Raw genomic sequence first — 20,524 nt, forward strand, 5'->3', positions numbered from 1 at the left:
TTTGATGTTAATCGTGTTGGTCTGTATTAAGTTAAATACCCTGTCTTGCTTAATTAGTATAATATAATAAGTGTTGCTCTCATGTTAATAACTAATTAACTTAATAGTTAATTAACTAAAATGCTTTGTAAGATAATAACCCTAGTTCTTAGTGAAGGAAAGTTGTACTCAAAATAAATAACTTTGTTTAACTTCTGTTATGTACTTGTGCATCTCTCATCATGCATCAGGCATGCAGTCCATCATGTTAAGCAAAGCGTCATTTATTACGTGTAGTGCATACGAGAGTGAGAAGACTTATGTTGATCAAGTTTCGGAGAAGGTCAATCCACCCGTGGTGTTGGTGACAAGTCTAACTTCTGGATCTTTCTGTGGAATCTAACCTTCGCGTGGCAGGCCGTGGGCTGGACCAGGATAGCTTCCTCATGGTGCTTTGCCCCAGTTGCATTGATTTGATAGGCGTCTCACTTGTTCCTTTACGCAAATCAGCATCGAAAAGCGCTTTTCAGTGAATTATTCCATGTATTTGTGTTTATGTTTGTGTCCTGCAAAAATAATGTTCTTCGAATACATCTAGAACTTGGTTAATAGTAAATGCATATGTGTTTAAGATTGCTTATTTCTCCTCTTTTTGTGTCTTAATTGGCGGTCGGATTTGATCGGTAAAGACCGCCAACAAGCTCCCCCAAGCTTAACATTTGCTCGTCCCAAGCAAATAGCTAAGTTATTGGTTGTTGATCAGTAGTTGCTACAATGATGAATATAATTCATAAGTGCCATGCCTATAACAAAGTATTCTTCCTCAATTTAAATAAGTTGGCATTCTATCCACCCTTTTAACTTAATCCTTGTGGGGCTTATTACTTTTCCAAGTCTTAGGTGGTTGCAAGATAGAACGGTTCTAACAGAATAACCAATCATTGATTCTTTGATCAACTTTTTATCCGGGGGTTTTATGAGTTTTGCAAAATAAAACATAAGTTCCTCAAATAATTCACTCGATCGCTCAATGTGTATGATCCTCACCAAGGCATTTGATTGCTTTTCCTTCTTTTCATCCTATCTCTAAAAGGCTTTGAGTAGAGTTTTAGGTAGGTATGAATGAGAGGCATACTTATATCACATATATTGCTAAGTCAAAAATCAGATCCAAGGAGATGCAAGTCATACACTTTGATCAAGATGTGCAAGTGTGTGGAGTATTTTCCCAATCCTAATATTTTTGGTACTCCTTTGATCATGACTTTCTCTCTTTTGATTATTGCCTTAGAAGTATGGGCTATCTCTCTTTTTTCCAATACTTTGGAACCTTCATGTGTTCCATTTTTTTCTTTTTCTTTTTTGCTTTTTTGAGAGCTTCATGTGTCTCTCTTTTTCTAGCATAGCCCCATACTTCTTTTTGACATATGAAAACTTTGGAAAGAAAGACTCATGACAAATGAATGGAGCTTTTATTTTAGGTGGATGAAAAAAAGCATGTTTTTGCGTAACTCTCAGTGTAAGAGTTAGCATTTTATTTGTGGGTGTTCATGAATCTTGATCATGGGTGCATGACGAGAATCTCAACAAGGGTCACAACAATTTGACAAAACTCAATGTGAATATAAGTAGTATATGACTAAGGTTTGAAGTTTAATTGTGTCATATGGCCATGGTAGGAATTCATAACCATTGAGAAACTTTTGATTTTAGCTTTTTTAAAATGAAAACTCCGGATGCCAAGTTTCTCTTAGAATAAAGTCATAGCATATTCTATTTACCATATCATAACTTGCAACAACTTAGAAAAGGATCATGCTTTTGCAACCCACAAGTTTTAAGTTTTAGGATGAAACATTTCGGCCAATAAATTTAAATCTTGAGGAATACTAAGTTACAGCCTAGGCACAGATGAATTATAGATAGAGCAACTATTCATTATTTCAACAAAAAAGAAACTAAACATTCTTAAGTCATATATGAGAGTGGAATAAATATTTTTGTTGTCCTTATCATATTTCATTTTTTGGATTTTATATTTTTGGATTTTTTAAAGCTAATAATAAATGTAGAAAATAAATCATGCAAAAATCAAAATGCATAAAATAAAAGATACTACTTACCTCTACGGGGGTCCTCCCCTAAGCTTGCTCGTTGCCTACTGTCCGGGATTGAACCCCATGTATCGCCAGTAGGCCGCCTACTATTCTCGCTGTTGCTACAGCATCGCGTTCATTTGCGCCATTTGTTGTTGCTGATGTTGATGCCACCGGGCCGAATACTGCATGTGAGTATTAAGTGTGTTTTGGATCTCACCAGTATGGATTTCTAATCCTCCGAGGCGGTTGTTAATGTCCTCCCATCCTGAGACGGAGTGTCGTGGTTGCACAGGTGGAGGAAGCCCCTCGGAGTCGGATGAGTGCATCACCCATGCTGCGGCGCCAGTTTCTATCCATCCGGATCCTCCGGCCTCGTGTGTCTGCGGAATATACTCCCAACTGGGGTAGTGCATGGGTGTGAACCACGGCACTTGCCCAATCAGGAACGGCTCTATGTGGAACACCTAGGGCATAGCGGAAAAAGGCTATGGTTGAGCCTGTGAACTGCTTGCTTCATTTCTAGCTTTGCTCCTTGTCATCCTGCCAGACACAAAATTTCTACGAGCTTCCTCTTGTGGGACAAGTGGGAAGGTTAGTGCAGGGGAATTATACAATCGAAGACCTAGGTTAGGTAACGGGATCTCATTTGTACACCCCTAAAAGAAGAACACAAGTTGTCTGGCAGCATTATGTTTCAAATGATGTCCTTGTAACAAGTAATGCTCATCAATAATAAGTTGTGGAGTTCAAATATATTCTACTTCTTAATCTTCCAACGCACCAACACCATTGGCAATACGAATGACAAGAGATGTGCAAGATAATGAAGTAGAAAATGTTTTTAGCAATTCTAACCAATGGTTGAATAATTCTTTGACAGGAGCAATTTTAATCTTCTTCATCATGGCATAGAGTATTTTCATTTCATCATTATGAATAACTCGAATATCTTGCCTAGAGAATAAAGTCATTGCAATCCAACAATGCATGAGCCTTAAAGTGGGGTGTTGGATGTCCGTGTTATGGGGTGCAAATTTTCCAACTATGACTTGACCCAAAATTTCATTCCAAAATTTATGGCGATCAAATCCTCTTGATCTATGTCAAATGAACATTTTCGATGGAAACCTATGTGTTCGGCAAGATCTCTCCAAGTGCAAAAATACTCTATTTCAAACAAGCGAAAAGTGATCCCATCGTTGACTTCTTTTAGTGAGCATAAAAATTGGATGGTTAAGAGATGAGAACCTTCTTCCCAAACGGGATCAATTTCCTCCCACTCAATGGCTTTTCCAAATGGAGGTGAATTCGACATCCATACCTATTTCTTGGAGGAGCGCGAGGTCATACAATGGCGTGGGCTCAAACTCGTGGTCCTTGATGAGGTGGTAGGCTTCCATCTCCCGGCCTCTTTCCAAGTCGAGGTGGGGCTCGTCATCTTCCTCCATAGGTTGTCCTTGCTCTTGTTCTTGCTCTTCCACCGGCATGGTTTCTTCATCTTCATGCATCGGGCTTTCTTCATGCTCGGTGTAGCGCGAGCTTGAGCTTCCACGGGAGCGCTTCGAGCTTGATCCCGCAATCTTCTTGACAGCGCCGGCGATGGCCTTCCCAAACCTACCCAACAAGCGAGAAGTTGAGCGCGGGTTAAGGGTTAGCACAAAAATAAAATGAAGAATCCGAGAACTAGCTTGAGCTTGGAATTATTGCAGAGCTTTCTTGCACTAAAACTTGTTGCAAAATGCTTGGAAGAAAATTGGGAGCAAGTGAGTGAGTGGGAGAGTGAAAATGAGAGAGTGTGAGAGGGGTAAGGAGCTCTCCCGGGCACCCTCAGCTTTTATAGGCATGAAACCAACCAGAAACGGACAGAGGGCAACGGTCACGGCCTCCTATCCAAAGGCGGCGGCAATGGTCACCTACAGGGGGCGACCAACCCGTGGGGTCACTCGATCCTATGGTGGGCCGACCTGGCCACCCCTTTGGAAGGTAGTGGCCAACGGCCATTTCAGACTCAAGACCGTTGGGGGTTCGGTCAGATCCCCAATGGTCCGCTCAAAAATGATTTTCCAACAGAATTTTATTGAATTTTTTATTTTTATAATTATTGCAAAAATGATAACTAGTAATAAAAAATTATTCTTATTCGGAAAATGATTTTATTTGATTTTTCAAAGGTTCTTATTTTTACATAGAAATTCAAAATTTTAAATTTTAGGAATATTATTTTGAATGCTTTTTTATTTTTAAGATAACTACCGATTTACCTTCGATAAGGGTTCGATGTTTTCGGTTGGTCGAACAAAACGTCTCCTCCTTCATTGATCTACAGCTGCATTAGCATTTTCGAGGGAATCCTCGGGTTGCCCCAGGATTTTCCTCGATTGATTTCCAGGAATAGCCGCAGCTCTTTGAGAAATTTGAGTTTCTATCATTTTATTAAAACTTAATTGATTCTTTACTGTGGAGGATAAACTTTCTATTTGAGAATTTATATTTTTGAGCATTTTATCGTTTGACATTAATTTCTTTGTAATATTTTCATTAATTTTTGATTGCCCTAATACCAAGTCTTTGAAAGAAGGCTCATTCGAATTGTAATTTGAGTTATAGTTCGAATTACCTTGCGGGCGGGATTGGTTATTCCACCCGTTATTACCTGGTTGGCGAATGAAGGCAGCTTCTTCACGGTTTTTGGGGCAATCATTCCCCGAATGGCCAACATTCCCACAGACCTCACACGTCATGTGTGAGTCCATGGCCTGGACGGTGCCCATCATGGCGTCTTTATCTTGGGCCCGTTCCTCCAGTCTTTTCATCAATAAATCTATTTTTGCCGAAAGCATGTCCGTCTACTTCAAGGTATGCACTCCTTTTTGTGTTTTCCTTTCCTCCCCCAGCTTTGATTCGACACCATTTTATTGATGAGATATGTGGCTCCATCAATGGTGAGGGAAAGGAAAGCGCCTCCAGCAGTAGCGTCGAGGTGGCCCTTAGACATGGGTATTAATCCATCATAAAAATTCTAGAGCAATAACCAGTTTTCAATCCTGTGGTGCAAGCATGATTGGATGTAGTCCTGCAGCCTCTCCCACGCCTCGGGAATGCTTTCCATGGAGCCTTGCTGGAAGTTTGAAATTTGAACCCTCAAGGCGTTGGTTTTGCCCATGGGAAAGAACTTGGCGAGGAACGTCACGGAGCATTTGTCCCCACGTCTTGACAGCTTCCTTTTCTTTGTAAAACTACTGCTTCACCTTCCCCGAGAGGGAGAAGGTTAACAAGTGGAGCCTAATGCTCTCAAGTGCGGGGATGACTGGTTCGACTGTCGGAAGAGTAGCAGAAGAAGGAGCGGCACGAGACCGTTTCTTCCTTAGGAGTGCCTCTGGATTTTGAGTGTAGTTGTTCGGTAGGTCAAAACCGGTCATACACTATCCTGTTTTCATCCACAATACGAGAAAACAAGCAAAGTTAGCCTACATAAACAATGGCTACCTTACATGTATATTATCATGAACATGTCCTACTAGATTCTTTAATCAATATGCCTTCCTTGGCAACGGCACCAAAAATGCTTGTTGGCACTTCTTAGCATAGGTACTAGGTTTACATCCTTAGCAACGATGCTAGAACTGTTTGTTGGTATTTCTTAGCATCATCCCTCATGATTAGCAATGACACTAAGCAATAGCTTTGATAGTTCCTTTATATTTTTAGATATTTATCCACAAGCGCACGGAGCTATCATTGTAGCATTTCACCCGAAAGTATTTAGGGTATCGTTATATATATTTTCCTAAAGGAAGGCATTTGATTAAGAGTCTGGTATGGATCTGAACTTGAATAATAATGCTTGCAAGTACACCAATGTTTATAGTAGGGGTAAATACGGTGATTTCAAGATAGTGGACACACACTTGGCATTTCTCAAAGGATAAAATAGAAAAGAAAGAATAAAAGAATAATCCTAAGTCGAGCAGGCATTGGTCTAGTATAGTCATACAAAGATTAGTTAATGATCATACAAGTTATATAATTAGTATTAGGGCTAAGTGTGAAGCAGGTCGGGAGGCCACCGAGTACTGGTCTGCCAGGAACCTCATGTGACAATTTAGACTCCTACACCCCAGTCGAACATGGAGGATTACAAGGGATGGACAGGGCTATCACCACCTGCTACCTACCCCTCAACCGTGGAAAGGGACAATGCATTCACTGTCTCTCCATACCCAAGCACCACGCTTGCGTATACAGAAACTACCCAAATCCCTCTGAGTCCCTAACCCTACGGATCGATAGGTAAAGGACTTGGACACACCTTACGACACGATGAACCGTCACCTCAACTTTGCTCTAATTCTGATTATATAAGTTATATAAATAGTTAAGCTTAAAGTTGTGTATGCTATTCTCATGACACACAAACTATACACTAGTTCATATATCAAGATAATCACGTAACAATTATACTCTAGTTCATAAGTATGACTATAATGGTAATATGAGAGCATAGCTTTGGAAGAACTCATAATTCTATTCATGCCTAAGAGTCACTTTTTCCATGGAGCCAAGCTCTCCAAGGTAGCTTTGCCTTGCTCTAAAGCTACTACTAAAAAGGAAAAGCTACAACAGTGAGTGAGGTGTGTGAGGTGATGCTCAATGTGTTGTGTGTGTTGAAGAGGGGGGTACCCCTCTATTTATACAGTCCTCAAGGCGGTGCTGGAGGCTATTCTTGGCCCGTCCCTGGCTCCCACCACCTTAGCATGCTTCCATGCCACCACCACGGCAAGGGATGGCTGAGCAGCGCCGGTAGGGGGTCAGCTGCCCCTTGGGGTCGGCCGCCCTTGACGATGGCCACTCGCCACCGCCTTCACATGGCAGGCCGTGGGCTGGACCAGGATGGCTTCCCCATGGTGCTTTCCCCCAGTTGCAATGATTTGATAGGCATCTCCCTTATTCCTTTGCGCAAATCAGTGTCGAAAAGCACCTTTCGGTGAATTATTCCATGTATTTGTGTTCGTGACCTACAAAAATAATGTTCTCCAAATACATGTGGAACTTGGTTAATAGTAAATGCATATGTGTTTAAGATTGCTTATTTCTCCTCTTTTTGTTATTAATTAGCGGTCGGATTTGATCGGTAAACTTTACCACCAACATTTATGGGTCATGAGTATACCATGATGATAATGATGTTTAAATTGAGACCAGGCGGGATTGGTGTGAAGATAAGTTGGGCAGATAGGTTCGCCTGATCGTGCCCGTTACACTTGTGTCGATTGAGAACCGTACCGTTGTAGACCTGTCATGTTCGAGACCATGCAGTACGAGCCACATAATCCGGTAAGCCTAATACCTCGGGTATTCCATTATGTGAAAGGACAACCGCGCACTGGGAATGGAGAGATGGCGAGAGTAGCATGTACACATCCTGTGAATCCACCAGGAGTGGCGCAGGGAGGTGGAGTACTGTGTTCTCGGGTAGCGCTGGACATGTTCATGTTTTGGAGGATCCGAGTGAGGGTTGATATATGTAGGTTCGGGTACGGGCCTAGACCTACATATGTCATGTGGTAAGGAAACCCCAGCTGGGCCAAATCGATTTGAATCGTCGTGCTTCTCGATTATGGAGACTCGATCCCCCGATCTACATCGTAGTTAATCTATGGAAATGGCTACATGTGGAAATGAGATGAGAAGAGATGTGATGATTAATGAAGTGCTTGAGCTAGATCATAGGTGCTAATTGGATACTGAAAATGACTTAATACATAGCTAAAAGATTGAAAGTAAGGATCCACTTGTAGTGAGCTTTTCTGCAAAAGTAATTCTTGCTTCAAACTTTCCTTTAATCCAACATGCTCTTGGAGTCTTTTCTTTAGTCGGGTAAGACTTGTTGAGTACCCTCAAGTACTCAAGGTTTGTTAACCCCTGTTGCAGGTGCTAACTTCTGTTGATAATCGAGGTCATGTCGGTGGGCTCGACATGATTTGGTTGTCTCTCCTACCTTAGATGCTTCACCTAAGATGCTTCTGTAGTACTACTCACTTTTAAAACTCAAGTTAAGTTCTTACTCGAACATCTTTTGTAACCTAATGTTATAAGTCTTTCGCACTCTGATGTAAGTTAGTCTTATACCAAATGTTGTAATGTTGTGGCAACTCTATGTTGATCCTGTATGAGTTGTGGATGATTCGGGGTTCCCCGAGGACACCCGACATACTACCGGGATTGTGTGGCTTACGTGTGCACCAGTCAGAGGTTCGTAAGACAATGACGAAGTGGGGCATATAATTCTGGCGGTTCTGTCACAATATATCAGAGGATCATGGCCTATTGAAGGGTCCAACCACTCAATCATCTTTTTTTACATCTATTACCCTACTTTTTGCCCTTTTCTAACCCTCCTTTTGTTCATTGCATCTCTCCACAAGATTTATCGGTGTTTTAGGTGGCCTTGCCGACCCTATAACAACCCTAGGTGTGCTCCTCCCCGACGGGTCTCCCGGGAGGTGTTCCCAGGCTTTTCTAGCGAAGGACGGGCTCTAGATCGACCTAATCGATATCTATTCAGTTTCATCGATTCTGGAGTTGTTTCCTACGTGTGTTAGGTTGATTGCAACCTAGGGCGTGCTAGCCCTTGCTGGTATGTGATTTGAGATCTAATCCAACATCAACAACGTGTAAACACTCCGGAGAGAGAAAGTGGCTTTGGAATCGCTCCATTTGGTGAAGGTCCACTAGTTTCTTTCACTGCAAGAGCCTTAGATTACTTGGTGAAAAAGTTTGAGGGTCCCACTCAACCACCCTCCCCTAGTCGTCGTCTGACTTCTTGTTCCTCATATTTCAACATCAAATGTCGATAGCAGTAAGCCTAAAAACATCGAATTCATATCGTCAATAGCAAAGCTTTCTAAAAATAAATGTGGATGGTGAATCAAAGAATTTCCAGTTAGAAAATGAAAATCTCTTCCGTTGCCAGAGCTGGGTTCAGCCCAGCGGCGTCGGAGTCACTGTCAGAGGGGAGAAATAGGCTACCTGGGTTAACTACTGTAGAGTGAAATCTAAAATGTCAATCGTTGAATGCGGCAACCCCTTTTTACACGAAAACGGATATAGATATCGGATGTTTCGGACCCACCTACCCTCCTTTTTCTTGTCCCGAACGCGAATGCTTAACTAATCGTGGGAAATGTTCCTATCGACCAAATGCCAGCCGGGGCATAATGCCATCGGATGCTGCTCCAACTCTTTGTCGTTGTTGCCACGGGCTAGTAGCTCATTGAATTGGTCTGCACTCGTCAGCCTGTTCGGCAACCGTAAACGATCGTGGATTATTTACTGCTGACTAGTTTGGTGTGAGAGAAAAATACTGTTCTGACTAGAAATTTACGATCATTTGTTGTACTGTGGTATTAAATAGTATGCTGTGTTTGCTCCAGTCTTCTTGCAAGTGCATGGAACGCAACCCCACTCTTGCAGCCCGCATCTGATCCCGGCCCCGCGCACTTCAAGATGGTGGCTAGTTGCCGTTGGCATCTCCTCCCCCTCCCCGATGTCCCCGTCGCCAGGCTCCTCCTGCTCCTCGCTATCGCCATCGTCGTCGGTTTATTACCCTGTGCAGCAGATGCTGACGAGCAGCTGTACCTGCCGCTGGACACTCTCTGCCCGGCGTCGAGCAACTTCAGCGCGGGCACAGTGTTCGAGGCCAACCTTGACATCGTCGTCCACAGGCTCACCGCTGGCGCCGCCGCTGCCGGCGGTTTTTACAACGATAGCTACAGCGGCCGTTCTTTCGAGCCATCAGACGAGGTCTTCGGCTTCGTCATGTGCAGCATCGACACCAGCTGGCAGGGCTGCCAGAAGTGCCTGGACTGGGCGCCGTCGTATCTGAGCACGGCGTGTACAACGAATGCATCCTACGGTACTCGGATCAACCTTTCTTCAACTACCCCGACCGAGACTGGATCCACTTCAGGGTGGTGATCGACGCACGGTGGGAGCAGGGGCGGGCACAGCTATATTCAAGGGTATTCAGTTGAATACCCAAATTTTTTAGCAAGAAAATTTATAGATATAGTGTATATGTATTGGAAAGAAGAAAGCAATGAAGACAAATAAAGTTCTGGTGAAGAATACAGCCCAAAAACAAATGTTTCCACTCCTCTCGTCTTCCCACCTGATGGCCCAATAATGGCCCATTTTGGCCGAGCAATGGGACAGCAGCAGCTCACGCTCAATTGCTGAGTATAACTGTATAAGTTTTCTCATTCCTCTATATATTTGATATGTTGTCGCTTTGGGTATCCTCGCAAAAAAAATACATATACAATATTATCAATTATGATGCTACATATTAAGCTTTGGTTGTAAAAAAAACATCTTTTTTATATTTTAAATACCCGACCTCAAAATCCTAGGACGCCACGGGGTGGGAGCTGATGAAGAGGCTCGTGCCCGAGGCCGCCTCGTCGCCGCTGCGGTTCGCGAACGGGAGCCAGCCGTATAACAAGGACAGGAATGATACCTACGGTTTGGTGCAGTGCAGGAGGGACTGGGATCCGGCCCACTGCACCGACTGTCTCAACTACCTAATTCAGGAGCTGCTGACTGGGTTCCCTAACAAGACGGCGGCTTACGCCAAGGGGTTCAGCTGTTATGCCCGATACCAGTCAGATCCATTTGACACCATCTTGGATCCTCCCGGTAAGCCCGTCGTCGTTTTGCTATTTATATTTTGAGCGATATTTTCCATTGACGATTGGAACGTTGAATTTTGAGCTGACTTAAGTCTTGATATCATGATTCACTGAACAATTGTCTCGGTTTTCTATTGTTTATCAAAATTCTGTATATCTTTTTACTACATATTTTCTCTCAGCTTCACAAAACTATTTTCACTTGCTCCTACCAAACAGACCTTGATGAAACAACCTATAAGCTGTTTTGCAGCTTCTCTCACATGCACAGTTCCGCAAGTAGAGCTGAAAATACTAGCTTCTTCTGGCTCTCTATGCTGCCTTTCTTGAGAAACTGTTTTATTTACCAAATGCCTTTCTAAAACAACTTTTGCTTCACTAGTGAAACTACTTTATGGAATCGAAGAAGAAAAAAACTACTTTTCTAGTGAAGTTGAGGTGTACCAAACATACTCTTGTAGTGTATATGGTTTACGAATAACGTGAGAATGTACGGTAAAGTCATGTGTAAGTCATCAATGAACAAGAAAGACCCTTGTCTCATTTTCCAATAATTATAAAAGAATAATAATAATAATAATAATATTTGCTTTGCATAATAAACTTAGCTTAATCTAGTCTTTTAAGAATAAAGCTATGACCTCCCTTTCTCCCAAATAAACAAAAAAAAACTTGGTGCTAGACAAGTTGCCTTCGGGTATTTGTTGGCGGTTCTTAACGATCAAATCCGACCGCCAACTAAGATCCAAAACAGGAGAAATAAATAAACTTATGACACATATGCTTTTACTATTGACATAGTTTCACTTGTATTGCAAGATTACTATTTTGCAGGACTTATACTTGGAACTATAGTCAAAATGCGCCATCAGAGAAAGCGTAATATAGATCCTACACCAAAGAATAAGAAGACGGCCCATCCAACTGACCAATCCAAGCCCACCAAGAGACCCACCAGGTGAAGGCGGTGGCGAACGGGCTGGCCCAAGGTGCACCGCCCCCAGTGCCGCTCGGCCCCACCTCGCTCTAGCCGTGCATTGATTACACGTAGAGGCGGTTTGGGATGTTTCCTATTTTATCTCCCCCAAACTGACCAGAAACTAGTATAAGTAGGGGGGTGGAGCTCACCCAGAAAACACACAACATTTGGAGCCTCACACCTCACACCACATCTTGTACTCTTTTCATTTTAGTAGTCTTTTGGAGCTAGTAGAAGCTATCATGGAGAGCTTGACTCCTTGGAAGAAGAGAAATCTTGGTATGAATAATATGAAGAATTCTTCCAAAGTCTTGCTCTCATTTTATCAATATAGTAGTGCTTATGAAATAGAGTATAGTTTTCATGTTTTGATCTTGACATATGAACTAGCATATAATTGCTATGTTATGAGCTTAACATGTAGAACTTTATGCTTAAACATTCATATAACTTATATGATTAGAATTAGAACTAAGTTGAGGTGGCGGTTCGTTGTTCCTTCGGGTTTGCCCATGTCCTATGCTTGTCAATCCCTAGGGTTGGAGTCCCGGAGGATATGGGTAGTTTCTTTGTACACGGGTGTGGTGCCCGAGTGCACGGGAACCTTAGATATGACGGTGCTCCATGGTTGAGGGGTAGACGGCAGGTGTTGACAGCCCTATCCGTCCCTTGTAACCCCCCACATTAGGTATTCATGTAGGAGTTCGTAAAGCTTCCCATGCACTGGCAGACCAGTGCCCGGAGGTCTCCCCGCCCATCTTACACTTAGGTCCAGCTCTAACCATGTATTTTGTATGATCGTTAACTATTCTTTGCACGACTATATTAGAACAAGCCTGCTCCACTTAGGAATATTCTTTTATTCTTGGTTTCTCTTTTATCCTTGAGGTTGGCCCAAGCGTGTGTCCACTATCCTAAAAATACCATGTTTACCCCTGTCATAAACTTTGGTTCACTTTTCAAGCATGTAATCTTGTTCATATCTATACTAGAATCTTCACACCATGCCTTCCTTTGGGAAAATATAAATAATGATACCATGAATACTTCCGGGTGAAATGCTACAACGATAGATCCGTGGGCTTGTGGATATTGTTTCTGTAATCATTAAGAACTATTGTGTTGGTGTTCCTTAGCGGTTGCTAAGATTTATCCAAATCTTAGTGATGGTGCTAAGAAATACCAACAGGCATTTATGGCGCCATTGCCAAGGATGGATTCTATCTTCATACTTGGTGATTGCGTTAAGAAATGCCAACATTATTCTTTGTCACTAACCATTACAGAAACGAAGGATGAACGATGTCTAGGAACATGGGTGCTGCAATACAAACAAAGGAGATGCTCCAACATTCACACTTAGCTTTTAATATTGAATGACATAAAAGACCGTGTGTGGGGTCCTGACCCTACCATGTTTTTTTTCGGGCACACTGGTTTGCCCTCCATCTTCTCACCCATGCTTAGTTCCTATAAGTTTGATTGTGTTTGAAAATGCTATACATGATAATCAAACTTAAAATATGAAACAAAAGCACCAAACCACATAATGAACTGGTGTTGGGGCTTGCATGCAACTCTGATCCTATTTCACCTGTTCATATGCATACTCCCGGTTCTACACTCATTTAAACATGCAAATTAAAAAGAACCAAGTTAGAGTCAAATTTGAAAGTGAACATGATTATTACTCTTTGAGATTGGACTGCATAATCTTTATTCCTTACATACACTTAGTGCTTATGGGAAAAATATCATATAGGAAAAACATATTGACTAAGTTGTCGTGAAGTGAGATATGGCTTTGACATGGAAATCCAACCTTTTCTATTCAAAGTACTTAGAGAATTTTTCTTTTTAATAAAAATGTCAAAATCCATAGTTTCACACATATACTCCTCAATGGTAAGAAAAATTCCTACCAAGACCAAATATCATGATGAAAACCTTTTTGATGTGGGAGGCATGTTGGTCGCTAATTGCAAAACCTCTTAACATAAACTAAATTCTCCCTTATGATAGTACATACATGCATATGTATGTGGAAGGAAAGAACATCTACACTTTTGGTCAATTAAGGGTAAACAAGGGAATTCAAGCTATATTATGGAGAGTAGGCACAATAGAGATAATAAGTTCCAATCCAAATGAAATCGAGAGATGCTTTTACCAATTCTGATTGAGTTAGGTAGCATACCCAAGAGTAACTTATTCTCACCAAGAGACCACACAAAATTCACTAGAAGAAAAGGAACACTAGCATATATGTAACAAAAAATAATAAGCAAACACCATATGTAGATATTTATATTTATTGAGAATATTGGTCAAATATATCGTACACTGGACATATAGTATATAGGTCTGAATCCGCTATGTAGCTAAGGTATCTGGATCTGTATTTATATAAAAAAATTATCCAAATAGAAAATATTGTTTTAGATATCGAATCCATACCGTCAAAAAATTATAAGGTGGTGCAAGAGGCCGTTATGGGCCTGCATGGGCTTTGTTGCCATTGTACAGGGAGCCCCCCCCCCCCCGCATCTAGCCCAAGCTTTTCTTCCTAAAAAATGGCGAAATAGCCATTTGGGCCCCTGAACTTCCGTGCAAGGCTCAAATTGGCCCCTGAACTATCAAAACGTCCACTTTAGTCCTTAATCTTCTGATTTACAACTCAATCTCGTCCATTCTGCATGATTGCTGGACACGTGGACAGCTGCACATGGAAAATGTCTAAATTGTCCCTCCCTAATTCCTTTACCTGGCGTGGACGGTCACGGCGTTTTCCTGTCCGTCTCTTTTCCTTCCTCTCGGCCTTGCCCTGTCTCTCTTTTCTCCATGGTGGCTGCACAGGTAGGTTAGGGTTTTGGCTTGGGAAGGACAGCAGTGGGCGCACCCTTTTCTTGGTGGAGGCGCACCCCTTCTCTTGGTGGAGGCGCACCCCTTCTCTTGGTGGACGCACGCCCATCGACCTTGGGCAGGCAGACTCCGGCTCATCTACAGCCACGAGGCAGGAAGAGGAGTGGAATTGCTACAACAGGTGAGATGAAGTGGCACTTCACTAATTTTGTGATTGGATTTGATTTCCTTGTAGAATGTTTGAATTTGACCATATAGTTGATCTGTAGGGCTGCAAAACAATGTCTGAATTTGAGGTACTGGAAGTTTGATTTCATTTTAATGGGGACTTTGTTCTTGATGGGTTAAAGATGTTGTATTGCAATGGGGATTGTGGAGTGTCTCACATAGAGAAGGACAAGATATCTATCCTAGAACTTGAAGGACACCTGTTGGATCACACAACTTTTCCTATATCTGTTAGAATGCATTGGTTGCCATATGGTGCTGAATTGAATAGTGGAATGAGGTTACTTGTAGATGACAAGTCATATTTGGACATGATTAATGAGTTGGGAACTGCTAGAGCTATAGATATATACATTGACTCAGTTGACATGGGTGGGAATGAAGAATCTAGAACACAGTATGCAGATGAGGATGTATTTGCCCTATTTCGAGATGAAAATATCATGCCATTGGATCATGTAGAACCTGTTGCTGAGGATCAAACTGTCCAAAATAGGGACAAATTTGTTCAGGGTGGTAACATGCTGTTGTTGGAAGATCCAACTCATGGTCAGGATGGTCTGAATGTAGAAGAAGAAGAAGATTCAGAATCAGAGAGTGGTTGTGATGCTACAGGTTTCACAACTGATGAAGATGATGAAGTTAGGGAGATAAGAGCCAACTATAAAGACTTTATGTCAGAAGTAAAGAAGAGAGGAGATATTCCAATGGACAACCCAATTGAGGTTGATGGCATACAAGGTGGAGATATTCCATTAGACAGTAATAATCAGGTCTTAGAAGGTGGAGATGGTGTTGAATACTTTGATTCAGATGGTGATGCATCATATGATGAGGACAGTGATGGTGCCTTTACAAGAAGGAAGTACAGGTTCCCAATATTTGACAGTTCTACTGATACTCCACAGTTTGCAGTTGACATGTGCTTTAGAGGAAAGGATCAATTGAAGGATGCTATAGAGAGGTATGCACTGAAGATGAAGATAAATATCAGATATGTGAAGAATGAGCAGAAAAGGATTAGGGCTGTTTGTAGGTGGAAAGGTTGTCCTTGGCTTCTATATGCTTCCCATAACTCAAGATCTGATTAGTTTCAGATTGTAACTTATAATCCCAACCATGCTTGTTGTCCTCAGCTTAAAAATAAAAGGTTATCTACAAGTAGGATATGTGAGAGGTATGAGAGTACTATCAAGGCTAATCCATCTTGGAAGCCTAGAGCAATGAAGGTGACAGTACAAGAGGACATGGGAGTGGATGTGTCAATCACAATGATTAAGAGAGCAAAGTCACATGTAATGAAGAAAATAATGGATACTCAGACTGGTGAGTACTCCAAGTTGTTTGACTATGCTCTGGAGTTGCAACATAGTAATCCTGGAACTAGTGTGCATGTTGCCCTTGACCCAGAGGAAGAAGACCATGTGTTTCAGAGGTTTTACGTATGTTTTGATGCATGTAGAAGAGGATTCTTAGAAGGATGCAGGAGGATAATTGGGCTTGATGGTTGTTTCCTTAAGGGGCCATTGAAAGGTGAGTTGTTATCAGCTATTGGTAGGGATGCAAATAATCAGATTTACCCAATTGCATGGGCTGTCGTGGAATATGAGAATAAAGACTCATGGAATTGGTTTCTTGGGCATCTTCAGAAAGACATCAACATACCTGTTGGAGTAGCAGGCTGGGTGTTTATAACAGACCAACAGAAGGTAAATTTCTGTCTATCTATGTCAATTTTATGCAGGGGCTGTTTTAATCATTAAAAAAAATATTTAAATCATTTGTGTCCATTTTATGCAGGGGCTGCTAAGCATAGTATCTACATTGTTTCCATTTGCTGAGCATAGGATGTGTGCATGCCACATCTATGCCAGCTGGAGAAAGAAACATAGGCTGCAAGAGTACCAAAAGAGGTTTTGGAAGATTGCAGAGGCACCTAATGAGCAGTTGTTTAAGCATTACAAGAGTAAGCTTGCTGCAAAAACTCCTCGGGGATGGCAGGATTTGGAGAAAACAAATCCTATTTATTGGTCTCGAGCTTGGTTTAGACTTGGATCCAATTGTGAATCAGTTGACAACAACATGAGTGAATCATTCAATAGTTGGATTATAGAATCAAGGTTCAAGCCTATTATTACTATGTTGGAGGACATCAGGATCTAGGTGACTAGAAGAATCCAAGAAAATAAGAGTAATAGTGAGAGGTGGACAATGGCAGTGTGTCCTAACATTATCAGGAAATTCAACAAGATTAGGCATAGGACACAGTTTTGTCATGTCTTGTGGAATGGTGAGGCTGGATTTGAAGTGAGAGACAAAAAAATAGGTTCACAGTAGACCTGAGAAGCAAGACATGCTCATGTAGGTACTGGCAAGTCTCTGGGATTCCATGCCAACATGCTTGTGCTGCCCTATTCAAAATGGCACAAGAGCCTAACAATTACATACATGAGTGCTTCTCACTTAAGACATACAAGAAGACATACCAACATGTACTGTAGCCAGTGGAACATGAGTCGGCTTGGCCTGTGTCTCCAAATCCCAAACCATTGCCTCCTAGAGTAAAAAAGATGCCAGGGTGACTAAAGAAAAATAGGAGAAAAGACCCTTCAGAGCCAGTGAAATCTGGAACCAATTCGTCAAAAGTTGGCACTAAAATTAGATGTCGTCGCTGTGGAATCTATGGTCACAACTCGAGGACATGCTCTGTGAAAATGGTGTTTACTGAATTTACTATTTTCCCTTGCCGCACTATATTCATTCCTTACTCATTTTACTAACTTGGTCCTTACTCATCTTACAACAGCAATGAAAGGATCAAGATGCCCAAGAGGGGGGGGGGTGAATTGGGCTAATTCTAAATTTTCTTGCACTAATTAAATCCTACGGTTAGCCCAATTAACCCCTTGTGCCTAGAAAAGTGTTCCTATTAATCTAACGCACAAAAGGACTTGCAACCTATATTCTAAACTTACTCTAGCATATCAATTCTAGGAATGTGAAAGACAAGAATTGAATTGCTCAAAGTAATGCTCAAAGTAAATGCTCAAAATAAATAGCGAGAGAGGAACGCGGTGATGTTTTGCCGAGGTATCGGAGAGTCGCCACTCCCCACTAGTCCTCATTGGAGCACCCGCGCAAGGGTGTTGCTCCCCCTTGATCTGCGCAAGGATCAAGTGCTCTCTACGGGTTGATTCTTTGACACTCCGTCACGGTGAATCACCCAAAGCCGCTCACAACTTGAGTTGGGTCACCCACAAGCTCCGCCGAGTGATCACCAAGCTCCAATTACCACCAAGCCGTCTAGGTGATGGTGATCACCAAGAGTAACAAGCACGAACTCTCACTTGACCACGCGAAGCCTAATGAGAACGATGGATACACACTTTGCTACTCTTGATTCACTAATGAGGCTACTCTCTTGGATTCTCAAATCTTAATCACCTCACTAGGACCTTGCTCTTCTTTGCACTCACAAACGTGTTTCTCAGCTGTTGGAATGAGCAAAAGTACCCCCTCACACGAAGGGGTCAAGTATTTATAACAGCGGCTGAAAAATGAACCGTTATGTGCCTCTGCGGGGTAATCGGACGCTCCGGTCATGTTGACTGGACGCTCTGGTCATGTTGACCGGACGCTCTGGTCAGTTCAATCCGCACACTAGTGTTTAAGTGATGACCGGACGCTGGTAGGGTCCGGTCAGTACTGACCGGACGCGTCCGGTCGCAGATTCTCTTCTCTGGAACCTTACTAGAGTCGACCGGACGCTAGCCCTCAGCGTCCGGTCACTTGACCTCCAGCGTCTGGTCACACCAGACAATTCCTCCTTGGTCAAATGAACTGACCAGACCCTGCGGCCAGCGTCCGGTCGTACCGGAGCTAGCGTCCGGTCAGTATTTGATCCTCCATTCATTTCCAACTCTCGATCATATGTGAATGAAGTTTGCTCCATTGGATCTAAGGACAATGTAGGAGCTACCTAGTGCTAGACTTAGCAAGTGTGCACCACACCTAACTCACTAGACTCATCTAGGTCAAGCTACCCGTCCATACCTCTCTTAATAGTACGGCCAAAGGAAAAACAAAGTCCTAAACTACTCTAAGTGTCTCTCCAACTCCAATTTACACTTAGAACTAATCATCCTTAACCTTGTCGTCCATCCTTTGAAAACCAAAACGATTTCCATCGTAGGGGCATGACATCCATGATTGCCCAATCGATCTCTATTACCATGACCTAACTTAATTGTCTTTGCAAAACACACGTTAGTCATAGTAATCTTGTATTGTCATTTAATCACCGAAACTCAACTAGGGGCCTAGATGCTTTGAAACAAGAACAAGCTGGGTCATATAATCCTCCCGCTAACAATGCAAGTCACTCAAGCCCATTACTAATTGAACCTGCACAGTCGAAGCAAACTAAAGGAAAATCCATAGCGGCATCATCAAGTAAGAGAAGACTGTCCATGCCTGAGGGTTCATCATTTATACAGGTTAGTAATAATTCTGACATGTCCATGCTATAGCCTAAGTAAATTGTATATTTGCCTAAATTGGCTTTGCTGTTTACAGTCTAGCCATAAGAGAAGACTGATATCTTTTGGAGAGAGTGCTCAAGCATCGGCGAAGGCATCTGTTGGAGGGAGTGCTTCTGTTGTCATTGAAACCAATGCTGGGACTGCTGGCTCATTTGCAAAGGCAACAATCAATGTAAAAGGTGGACGTGCCTCTGCAAAAGTCCATTCGACTTCACTTGCCCATGGATCAGCATCAGGCCAAAGTAGCTCGTCCCAGAAAAAACAACAGAGCTGGTGAATTCAAAGAATAAGATGATGTAGCTTGCCAATGTAGTTTCAAAGCAGCAATGCTTTTGTATCACTTAGTCATAATGTTGTGAACACTTGCATTTGTTATGTCAAAACCATGAGCATGAGACATGTAGTTTCAAAGCAGCAATGCTTTTGTATCACTTAGTCATAATGTCGTGAACACTTGCATTTGTTATGTCAAAACCATGAGCATGAGACATGTTAAATTTGTTTTTGCATTCATTTCTCATTGCCTCAAACAGTGGTTACACAATGAGCCATATGCCACAAGCAATTACAATGCTAAAACAAATTAAGATTACAATGCACTCTCCTTGTTCTCTAATAGTACATTTGAGTTCACGAATTTCTTGTTTCGCTCTCTATCGATCAGCATATATATCATCCCATTGTCCAACTAAATGTTCGTACAGCTCCCACATGATGTGCCTCATGGAAACTAGGTCCTGAATCACCCTTTTTGCTCTACCTTCAAAGTGTTCATCGATCCAATACTTGAAATCACAAGGCTGCTCAACTTGTGAGCACGCCAGGAACCTTCTTCCTGTGTCTGGACCAGACCAACAACAACACAAAATTGGAGAGAATCCATGCCGGCATGTAAGCCCTGTCCTCACCAGCATCCCCTCTGAATGTTGTTCAAGCAGTGTTTCAAGCTACACCAAATCGACGAATTTTTATCAAAAATCAAATCAATCCCCGATTCAAATCAACCCTAGCCCAAACGCCAACAACTCTGTACTCACTTCCATTGCGCGCGCAGCTTCATGAGCGCCAGAACTCGACGCTCCGGGAAATGACGCTACTCCCCTTATTGGCATCGACCTTCTCCCTCTCCCCTCCCTGGATCCATGC

At 42.3% G+C, this 20,524-nt stretch overlaps 1 pseudogene; it reads left to right on the forward strand.

The window, feature by feature from the left end:
• Window positions 1-14,890: 14,890 nt before the first annotated feature.
• On the forward strand, window positions 14,891-19,678 carry LOC136486619 (uncharacterized; annotated as a pseudogene).
• Window positions 19,679-20,524: the final 846 nt, after the last annotated feature.

Source organism: Miscanthus floridulus, chromosome 10 (assembly GCF_019320115.1).
Source record: "Miscanthus floridulus cultivar M001 chromosome 10, ASM1932011v1, whole genome shotgun sequence".
NCBI lineage: Eukaryota > Viridiplantae > Streptophyta > Magnoliopsida > Poales > Poaceae > Miscanthus > Miscanthus floridulus.